Source organism: Citrus sinensis, chromosome 9 (assembly GCF_022201045.2).
Source record: "Citrus sinensis cultivar Valencia sweet orange chromosome 9, DVS_A1.0, whole genome shotgun sequence".
Lineage (NCBI taxonomy): Eukaryota > Viridiplantae > Streptophyta > Magnoliopsida > Sapindales > Rutaceae > Citrus > Citrus sinensis.
Window position 1 is genome coordinate 12,031,002 of NC_068564.1, and position 10,663 is coordinate 12,041,664.

Consider the following 10,663-nt stretch of genomic DNA (forward strand, 5'->3'; position numbering starts at 1 on the left):
GTTGTAGATCCCAAATGGGACGTGATTTACAAAATTGGAGCAATTTCCTCAGGTGAAATTTTACATGTAAAAGCGTTTTAAGATGATCGAAAAGGAAATTTCTCATGGAGGTACTCATGACAAGTATAAAAATTTGGTGAGCTAAAACACAATTGTCAAACAACACACAATTAAAGACAATGCAATGCACTCCATTCAAGACATGGGAAAAGGAAAAAAAATCAAACAATTCAAACGATAAAGTAACAGTAAATCAAATTCACAAAAAGTTAAAATGAAAAGGCTTAATCAAAATTTGGTGGGTCACTCAAATTGATTTCGGTATCTGCTTCACGTGGTTGGTATTGCAAATATGGTTTTAATCTTTGGCCATTAACTTTAAATGTGACACCATCCTTCGGATTCTCGATTCTACAGCTCCATATGGATACACATTTTTACAACAAATGGACTATTCCACTTTGACTTTAACTTCCCTGGAAATAAATGAAGACGAGAATTATAAAGTAAAACTTTTTGACCAATTTCAAATGTTTTCCGAAAAATTCTTTTGTCATGAAAAAATTTGGTTCTTGCCTTAATATTTCTAGAATTCTCATATGATCATTCCTTAATTCTTCAAGTTCATTTAATTGCAATTTACGTATATTACCAGCATCATCAAGATTTGAATTAAAAGTTTTAATGGCCTAAAATGATTTATGTTCAAGTTCAACTGGTAAGTGGCAAGATTTTCCATAAACAAGCTGATAGGGTGACATTCCTAAAGATGTTTTAAAAGCAGTACGATATGCCCAAAGTGCATCAATTAGTCGAAGAGACCAATCTTTACTATTTGCATTAACTGTCTTTTCTAAAATTTGTTTTATCTCCTTATTTGCTAATTCAACTTGACCACTTGTTTGAGGGTAATAAGGGGTAGCAACTTTATGTGTAATTCCATATTTCTTCATTAAGGACTCAAATGGCTTATTACAAAAATGCTTACCTTCATCACTGATAATGGCTTGAGGTATTCCAAATCTGCTCAAAAGATTTTCTTTTAAAAAGCAAATCACAATCTTGTGATCATTGTGCCGACAAGGAATCGCCTTGATCCATTTTGAAACATAATCAACAGCAACAAAAATGTATACAAATCCAAATGATGATGGAAAAGGGCTCATAAAATCAATTTCCCAACAATTAAATATTTCAATGACAAGGATGGGGTTTAAAGGCATCATGTTTCGCTTTGAAATAGACCCTACCATTTGACAATTCTTACACACTTTGCAGAATGCATGTGAATCTTTAAATAATGTAGGTCAATAAAATCCACACTGCAATATTTTTGCAGCTGTCTTTTTTGAAGAAAAATGGCCACCGCATGCTTCAGAATGACAAAATTGAATGACCTTACTTACCTCATCGTCTGGTATGCATCTTCAAAAAATTTGATTAGAGCAGTACTTAAATGGTTATGGATCATCCCAATAAAAACTGCTCACTTCTGTTAAGAATTTCTTCTTGTCCTTGGAACCCTAGTCACATGGCATTTCACCTGTTGCAAGATAATTAATAATATTAGCATACCAAGACATTTTGTTTATAGAAAATAAAAATTCATTAGAGAAATAATCATTGATGGTTGTTGTTTCAATTGAAGACTCATTCGTAAGTCTTGAAAGATGATCTGCAACAATATTTTCAGTGCCCTTTTTGTCCTTGATTTTCAAGTTAAATTCTTGAAGTAGCAAAATCCATCGTATCAACCTTGGTTTGGCATCCTGTTTTGACATTAAATATCTCACAGCAACATGATCAGAATAAACAATAGTGGATGAACCAATTAAATACGAACGAAATTTATCCAATGCACATATTACAGCAAGTAGTTCTTTCTTAGTTGTAGTGTAATTCATTTGAGCATTATTAAAAGTTCTACTTGTATAATAGATGACAAAGGGTTTACCTTCCTTTCTTTGACCTATAATAGCACCAATAACATAATCACTAGCATCACACATTAGCTCAAAAGGTAAAGACCAATCAGGGGGTTGCATTATCGCGGCAGATATCAAAAGAGAAGTTATTTTTTCAAAAGATTGTTGACAATCTTTAGTCCATTCAAAATGTGTGTCTTTTATTAGGAGGTTACAAAGTGGTCTAGATATAGCACTAAAGTCTTTTATAAACCTCCTAAAAAGGAACAAACTTCTCTAATTGTCTTTGGTGAGGGTAATTTTCAAATGACTTCAACTTTGGCTTTGTCAACTTCAATTCCTTTTGAAGACATAACATGGCCAAAGACAATTCCAAAAGTGGTCATGAAATGACATTTTTTCCCAATTTAAAACTAGTCCTTTTTCTTTGAACCTTTCCAAAACTTTTTCTAGATTATCAAGACATGTATCAAAAGAATTACCAAATACAGTTAAATCATCCATAAAAACCTCTAGACAATTTTCAACCATGTCACTAAAAATGCTTAGCATGCACCTTTGAAATATTGCAGGAGCATTACAAAGTCCAAAAGACATTCTCCTAAATGTAAATGTTCCAAATGGGCATGTGAATATGGTTTTTCCTGGTCTTCTAAGGCTATAGAGATTTGATAATAGCTAGAGTAGCCATCAAGAAAGCAGTAGTAGGGATGTCCAGCCACTCTTTCGAGAATTTGGTCTAGAAATGGAAGGGGAAAATGATCTTTTTTAGTGGCATCATTTAATTTTCTGTAATCAATGCACATACGCCAACTAGATGGAATTCGTGTTGGGATTGGTTCACCTTTTTCATTTTTTACAACAGTTATTCCAGATTTCTTCGGTATTACTTGTGTTGGACTTACCCATTTACTATCAGAGATAGGGTAGATAATTCCTACATCCAGTAGTTTAAGGACCTCATTTTTTACCACTTCTTTCATATGAGGGTTTAATCTTCTTTTGTGGTTGACGGGGTGTTTTGGCATTTTCCTCTAAGTGTATTTAATGTGTGCAAATTAAAGGATTAATGCCTTTTATGTCTTTTAAAGTCCAACCAAATGCAGTTTTATGCTTTTTTAGTACAGATAACAACTTACCTTCTTGATCATGTGTGAGCTGGGAATAAATTACCACCGGATATGTCTGTTGTTCTCCAAGATAGACATACTTTAATTCTTTTGGTAAGGGCTTTAATTCGAGCTCTGGTGCTTCCTCTTCGTTTGGTTCTTCAGGTTGTATTGTATCTTCAAAGTTTGATTGGTCATCGTCACCTGCAAGTACCTGCATAGAATCAAGTGTAGAACATATGTTAGCAGTATCACAATTTAATTCCTTACTTGATTCAAAAGAACCAGCAAAATAAATTTCCACAGAGTTTGTAAAATTCTCATCCTGAATAAGTTCCTCAATGATTGGCTCGATGAGATCAATCTCCTCATTCTCATTATCATCATCCTCTTGGTGGTGAGGTTGTTTACACATGTTAAACACATTGAGTTCCAATGTCATGTTACAAAAGGATAAATTCATTAATCTATTCATGTAATTAATCAAAGCATTAGCAGTAACTAAAAATGGTCGACCCAATATAGCAGGAATTTGTTTGCATTCATTAGCAATTGGTTCCATTTCCAAAACAATAAAATCCACAGGATATATGAATTTATCGACTCAAACTAATACATCTTCAATTATTCCTTTTGGAAACTTAATCGATCTATCAGCAAGTAAAAGAGTAGTATAAGTTGGTTTTAACTCATCGAGATTGGGTTGTTGGTATACTGAGTAAGGAAGCAAATTAACACTGGCACCAAGATCAAGTAAAGCATGTCCAATTTTATGATCCCCAATAGTGCAAGAAATAGTTTGACAACTAGGATCCTTATATTTCAAAGTACTATTGGTTGAGAGAATGGAACTTACTTGTTCTGCTAGAAAAGCTCTCTTTTGCACCTTATGTTTCCTTTTCATCGTGCATAGATCTTTCAAAAATTTATTATAAGAAGGTACTTGTTTAATGACATCTAGCAGAGGAATGTTGACCTTTATTTGTTTAAAAACTTCGTAAATTTCTGGACTATAGTTTGATTTCTTTAGCTTGATTAGTGCTTGAGGAAATGGGGGTACAGGAGGAGAGTTGGTTATTTCTTCATGGGTTAAAGGTTTGACAGACTCTTCTCTATTTTCTGAACTTGAATCTTTACTAGTTTCACGAGGGTCCACAATGTGTTTTTCGACCACTTTACCACCACGAAGGGTTATAACCAATTTGACTTGACTCATATTTTGGTTTCCTGAATTTTCCATTTGAGGATGTTGTTGACCCTTAGGGTTTGGTTTAGGTTGAGCAGGAAACTTTCCTTTTTCATGCATGGTTAGAGCAGATGTTAGTTTGGAGATAGTTTCTGTCAAATTGGTTAAGGTTTGCATCGTTTGGTTATTAATCGACTAACATCTGCTCTAACCATGTGTCTTTCAGAGTTTTTCTTGGTGGTGGGACATCTAGTGGGTAACTTTGGGAGTTTTAGAAATTTGACACGGAGGAACTGATTGTGAAGGTTGTGCATGATTGTTATTTCTCCAACTGAAATTTAGGTGGTTTCTCCAACCAGAGTTGTAAGTTTGGGAGTATGGATTTGGATTTGGCCTTTTGAAATTGTTAACAACATTTACTTGTTTGTGCAAACTTTCTCTCAAAGCTGGCAAGGTTGGACAGTCCTACGTAGAATGGTCAGTAGAATCGCAAACATAACATGAAATATTTTGAACAGACTTTACATGATCATTCTTTTTTAACTCTAATGCTTTGACTTTTCTAGCTAATGATGCAAATTTGGCTTGAAAATTATGGTCTTCCCTAAGGTTATGCATGCCTCCACCAGATGGAGATGACTAGGGTTTACTTGATGACTCATAAGACCCAATTGTATCCCAGTGTTGTGCATTCTCTGCTATATAGTCAAGATAATCTAATGCATCTTCAGGACTTTTATCTTTAAACTCACCATTACACATCATTTCAACAACTTGTCTACCTTGGGATGTTAATCCTTCATAAAAATAAGACACTAATCTCCATGTTTCAAAACCGTGGTGTAGGCAAATGTTAAGTAGTTCTTTAAATCTATCCCAACATTGGTAGAGGGTTTCTCCTAATTTTTAAGTGAAAGTGGTGATTTGTTCTGTGGGGTGGGAAGAATTTTTTCAAAAATTGTGCTTGCATTTCATCCCAAGCTCTGATGGATCCTGACCTAAGATTTTGTAGCCATGTTTTAGCTTTATCCTTTAGTGAGAAAAGAAAAAACTTAAGCATGATTATATTCATGCTACAATTTTGATTAGTACATGTGTTACAGACTTCCTCAAACTCCCTTAAATGCCAATATGAATTTCAGACTCAAAACCATGAAAAGTATGAAGAAGTTAAATGATGCCAGGTTTGAAATTAAAACGTGACTCATCAGGAGGGAAAACTATGCATGATGGTGACCCTGTTCTAGTAGGATGCATGAAGTCCCTAAGTGTCCTAGGCTGTTCATGAAGATTTTGTAAGGCTTGGTCATTTTCGTGCTCCAAAAACTTTTAAGCTCCTATGTCTAATTAATCTGCCATTATTTGTACCAGACCAACGACGTATGCAATGCTAATGAGGTGTGCTAAACCAATGATGCATAAAACGCTAAATGAAAATTACAGGAAAAAAAATTGGAAATTAAATAAGCAAAATAAATGTAAAATAAAAATAAACAAACTGAAATAAATAAATAAATAAATTAGGCGGTGAAACCAGCCATAAACAAAGAAATTAAAAGAAACAATTTAGGTAATATTTTAAAACCAGCCATATAATAAAAAAATAAAATTACATAAATTAATGTACAAAAATAAATAAACTGAAATTAAAATGTTTGGCGGTAGAACCGACCATTTAAACAAAAATACATAAAGTAACAATATTTAAATAACAGTCAGGCGGTAGAATCGACCATTTAAAATAAATACGGAAAGTAAATTGCAGAAATTTAAAGAAATAAATTTGATTTGGGGACTGATTTGCAAAAGTTTCTGGGTTAAGATGAAGTTTCTCACAAATTTTATAGATAATGTTAAGGTTTAAAAAGAAGAGGGGTGCTGACTGAAGTTTTGTAAAAAGAGAATAAAATAGAATCACGGAAAGATAGTAACGAAAAAAAAAAATAAAAATAAAGTAAAGACAAATTAACACCAAATTTAGAAAACTCCCCGGCAACGGCGCAAAAACTTGACACAACTCAAAAGTGTATTACTCCTAAGTATAAGAGTGTCTAGTTATAATATAACCCGGTGAGTCCGGGGTCGAACCACAGGAAATTTTAAATCTAGTAGTCAATTTAAAACTAAGAAAATTAATTGTGGGGAAAAGAAATTATTTGAAATCAATTTAAAAATATGCTAAGGTTCGAGATCCATTCTCTGTATTCAAACTATAATTTTAATACTCTCATTTATATTTTGCCCTCACTTTACTAGTTAATTATTATATCATTGAATTTTATGTGTGTGGATAAATATGGAATAAAGTACCTAAAGTGCCACACTATATTAATGTGTCGACATTATGTCAAAATACCATACAGATCCAAAGAAATTTATAAATTAACATGACATAAAAATAATTAGAAAGGAATAAAATAAACTTAAAAACTCATTTGAGAAAATAATAAATTTTATAGTTTGAAACATTGAGCTTCACATTTCACCTCAACTTAGTAAAATTAGCCACTCATAGTGAAAGAAAACACAACACTCTTTTTATTTGATAAACTTTTGAAATATATTACAAGAAAAATTGATACAAAAGGAAACAAGAAAAGAAAAGAAAGAAAGACAGAAATTCTTCAGTTCCCTCTTGGCTACAACTCTCTCTCTTGGCTTCAACTTTTTCTCCCCTCTCTGGCTTGCATCCCCTTGCCTTTTATAGGCAAGGGAATCATCTTCTTTTCTTTTCTTTTATTAATATTAATATTTTATTTTATTTTTATATTATATATACATATTGGATTGTGTGATGGTCAGGCGGCATGATGGCCTCTTGACCATCACCAACATACTTGCCAATGCTTTTGTTCTTTTTTTGTTTTTATTATTTTTTATTTTTTATTATTACATCTCCTCAATTGTACTCCAGTAGTTCTTCTTTCTTCCCGCTTTCAATTCCAATTTCATCTTTATTCTTGAAAAAATATTTACAAGATAAAAATTAACATTTTGTGAATTAATTTAACATAAAAATATATTTGGGGAATATTAAGATAATTTAGAAATGATGAGCGCATTAATCGACACAATAAGTGCAAAACTAATAATTTTATCTTTATGAAATGTACACTTTTTATTGTCAATCACTAGTCCACATAATCGGACTTGGTCAACAAGATGCACCGTTAAGTGGACCATTATGTCAAAAAAAGAAGGTTGGAAGAATTGCTCAAACAAGCACATAGTGACGTAATGTTGTTTTTCCAGTTTGTCAAGAGATTTTGTTTCTAGCACCTTACTACATAATGCATTGAAGTAAAAGCACATCCTAATGATAGCTTTTCTAACATTTTCTGGCAAACAACCACGGATTGCTAAGGGCAGCAATTGTTGCATCAAAGTGTAGCAGTCATGAGATTTAAGACCTTGAAGCCGACAATCATCCAAGTTTACAAGACTCCTGAAGTTGGAAGAATAACCTTCTGGAACTTTGGTTTCAAACAAAGTTTGACAGAACATTTTTTTCTCTTTTTTACTCAAGGTGTAAGGTGCTGCAGGTATGGAATTTTTATTATTTTCACTAGGAATTAATTTGCCCCTAATATGTAATTCAATTAGATCTCTTCTAGCCTTGACCCCATCTTTCGTCTTTCCAGATTGATGAAGTAATGTGCCATAGATGCTCTCACAAACATTTCCTCAATGTGCATCACATCTAACACATGGCGAACTAATAAATGTTGCCAATACGCTAAATAAAAAAAAATTGATTTTCTTTTGAATAATTTGTCAATATCATCATCACAATCATCACGCTTTCGCTTGCTGCCTCTATGCTAACCACTCTTATAGTTAATACCATCTACCTGTTTCAAAATTTCTTGACCAAACAAAGTTTTTGGAGGTTTATCTCTTTCTGCCTTATTATTGAAAACCTTCTTCAGTGATCTAAATGAGTGGTCATGTGGCAAAATCGACGGTGCCCTAAAAATACACATTTTTTACTATGTGTACGCCACTGTGACTTTTTGTCTAGGCCACAGACTGGACAAGCATAGTAACCTTTAACAGTACAACCTGAAAAATTCCCATATGCGGGAAAGTCACTAATAGTCCACATCAAGACAGCCTGCAAATTGAAGGTTTGCTTTTTAAAAGTATCATAAGTTTCTACACCAATATTCCAAAGACTTTTCAAATCATCAATTAAGGGTGCTAGGTAGACATCTAGATCATTCCTTGGTTGTTTAGGTCCATATATCAATAAAGACAACCTAATGAATTTTGTCTTCATGCACATCCATGAAGGAAGATTGTAAATGACCAACATAACTGGTCGGCAACTATAGATAGAACTAAGAGTGCTGTGTGGATTAACCCCATCAGTTGAGAGAGCTAGACGAAGATTTCTAGGTTCTTGGCCAAAATCAGGCCACTTAGAGTCAACTAAATGCCATACTGGTGAATCTGCTGGATGGCAAAGTTTACCATCTCTAGTTCGGTGAAAAGCATGCCAAGTTAAGTTCTCGGCAGTTTGGGGTGATTGAAACATAAGTTTAAATCTAGAAATAGGAGGAAAATACCACTGCTTATTTTGACATTTTTTTTATTTTTCCACTTAGACTGTCCACAAGTAGGACACTTATTCAAATCTGCATACTCTTTGCGGAACAGAATGCAATCATTCTTGTATGCATGTATTTCCATTATTTTTTTGGCCTCATACATCAACTTCAGAACATTATTCTTTTCTGGAAACATGTTAGAAAGAACTTCTAACAAAGCATTAAACCCTTGGTCAGACCACCCATACTTCCCTTTCACATTATACAATTTCATTAACCTTGACAACTTAGAATACTTTGAACCCAAATACCAAGGCTTCTCAGCATCCTCAAGTATATCCCTAAAACACTAAGGATTTTGATCACATTGTTCATATGCATCATGGATCATGTCCTCAACATTACTGTGATCTTGGAACCTAAATTCGTGATTTTCATAATACTTTGGGCAACTTGCAGAGGCTGCATTTGAATCAACCTCTCCATGTTTATCCCAAACAATATATGTTGGCAAAAAACCATTTTGAAATAAATGACCCTTTATTCGTTCAGGAGTATGGAACTCTAGGTTGCAACACTCATTACAAGGACATCTAACTAATCTACAATTTTCAGAATTAAGCGTAACAAAATTCACTAACCCCTGCACTCCATCTTCATATTCTTTGGACACTCTTGCTGACCATATCCAAGATTTATCCATTTTAACAAGATACCTGTTAATGTAAAATTTTATTTAAATGAAACAAATAGTGAAATTAAGTTGCCATGCATCATTCTCAACATACACTAAATTATTAAATTAAGCAATCACACGTCATTCCCAACATACACCGAATTGTTAAATTAAGCAACCATGCATGCCTTTCTCACAAGTAAAGCAATAGAGGACAAAAAAGACATTTGATGTCAATGAACCCATTATTATAAGTCACCAATGTATAGCTAAAGTGAAAATGTATCTATGTTAAACATGTATTCATACCTTCAGCAATGAAACACCTTATCGTAATTTTGTAGAAGATTTTAGCATAACAGCAGAACAATAATTTATAAAATTGAATTAATCGAAGAAACTATCTGCCAACCACATGCAAACTATAACAATATCAATACTTTTATCAGTAAATATATTAACCATGGTCAGAAAGGTAAATCAAACTTCTGTATCTTAGAACCAATATTAAAAACATCTTTAAAAAATCAATGTAGATTGTATTCATATAATACCAGTTTCAAATGACAGACTGATAAGTTTATAACATAAATTGGAAAGAAACAATGAAAACACCGCAACCAATAGATATTGTTCTCATAGTATATCCAGGATGACCAGGAAGATAAACTAAATTTCTAGATACTACAGTCAAATTCACAAAATCTTTAAAAATTCAATACAAAGGCTATTCATATGATTCCAATTACAAATGAAAGACTGATAAGTATGAAAAAATCAGAGCCAATAGATACAGTTTTAAAAGCTTATCCAACATGGTGAGAAAGGTTAATTAAATTTCTACCTCTTATAAGTAATTTTAGAAAATCATTGCGAATTCAAAATGCTATACATATAATACCAGTTGCAAAATAAAGCTTAATTAATGTATAATTTAAAATAAAAAGAAAATAAGCAAATAGCTTATCCTTAGTACAATAATTAATAACTCATACATTTTGTCAAATACCTTACAGGCACAATTTTGTATCGTCTTCTTTTGAAAAATCTTGTTTTAAATTCTACCCACACAAATACAATACCCAACAAGAGAAAAACATGTAAATGTAAAAAAACAATACTCAACCTAAATTGGATAAAATAAAAAACAGAACTAGCTCCAAGTGTTTCAAATTGATGTTGTCTATTATTGGGCATGGTTATTTTGACGAAAGATT

At 32.8% G+C, this 10,663-nt stretch overlaps 1 pseudogene; it reads right to left on the bottom strand.

Moving 5' to 3' along the window:
- Positions 1-689: 689 nt before the first annotated feature.
- LOC112497158 (uncharacterized) lies at positions 690-9,473 on the bottom strand (annotated as a pseudogene).
- Positions 9,474-10,663: the final 1,190 nt, after the last annotated feature.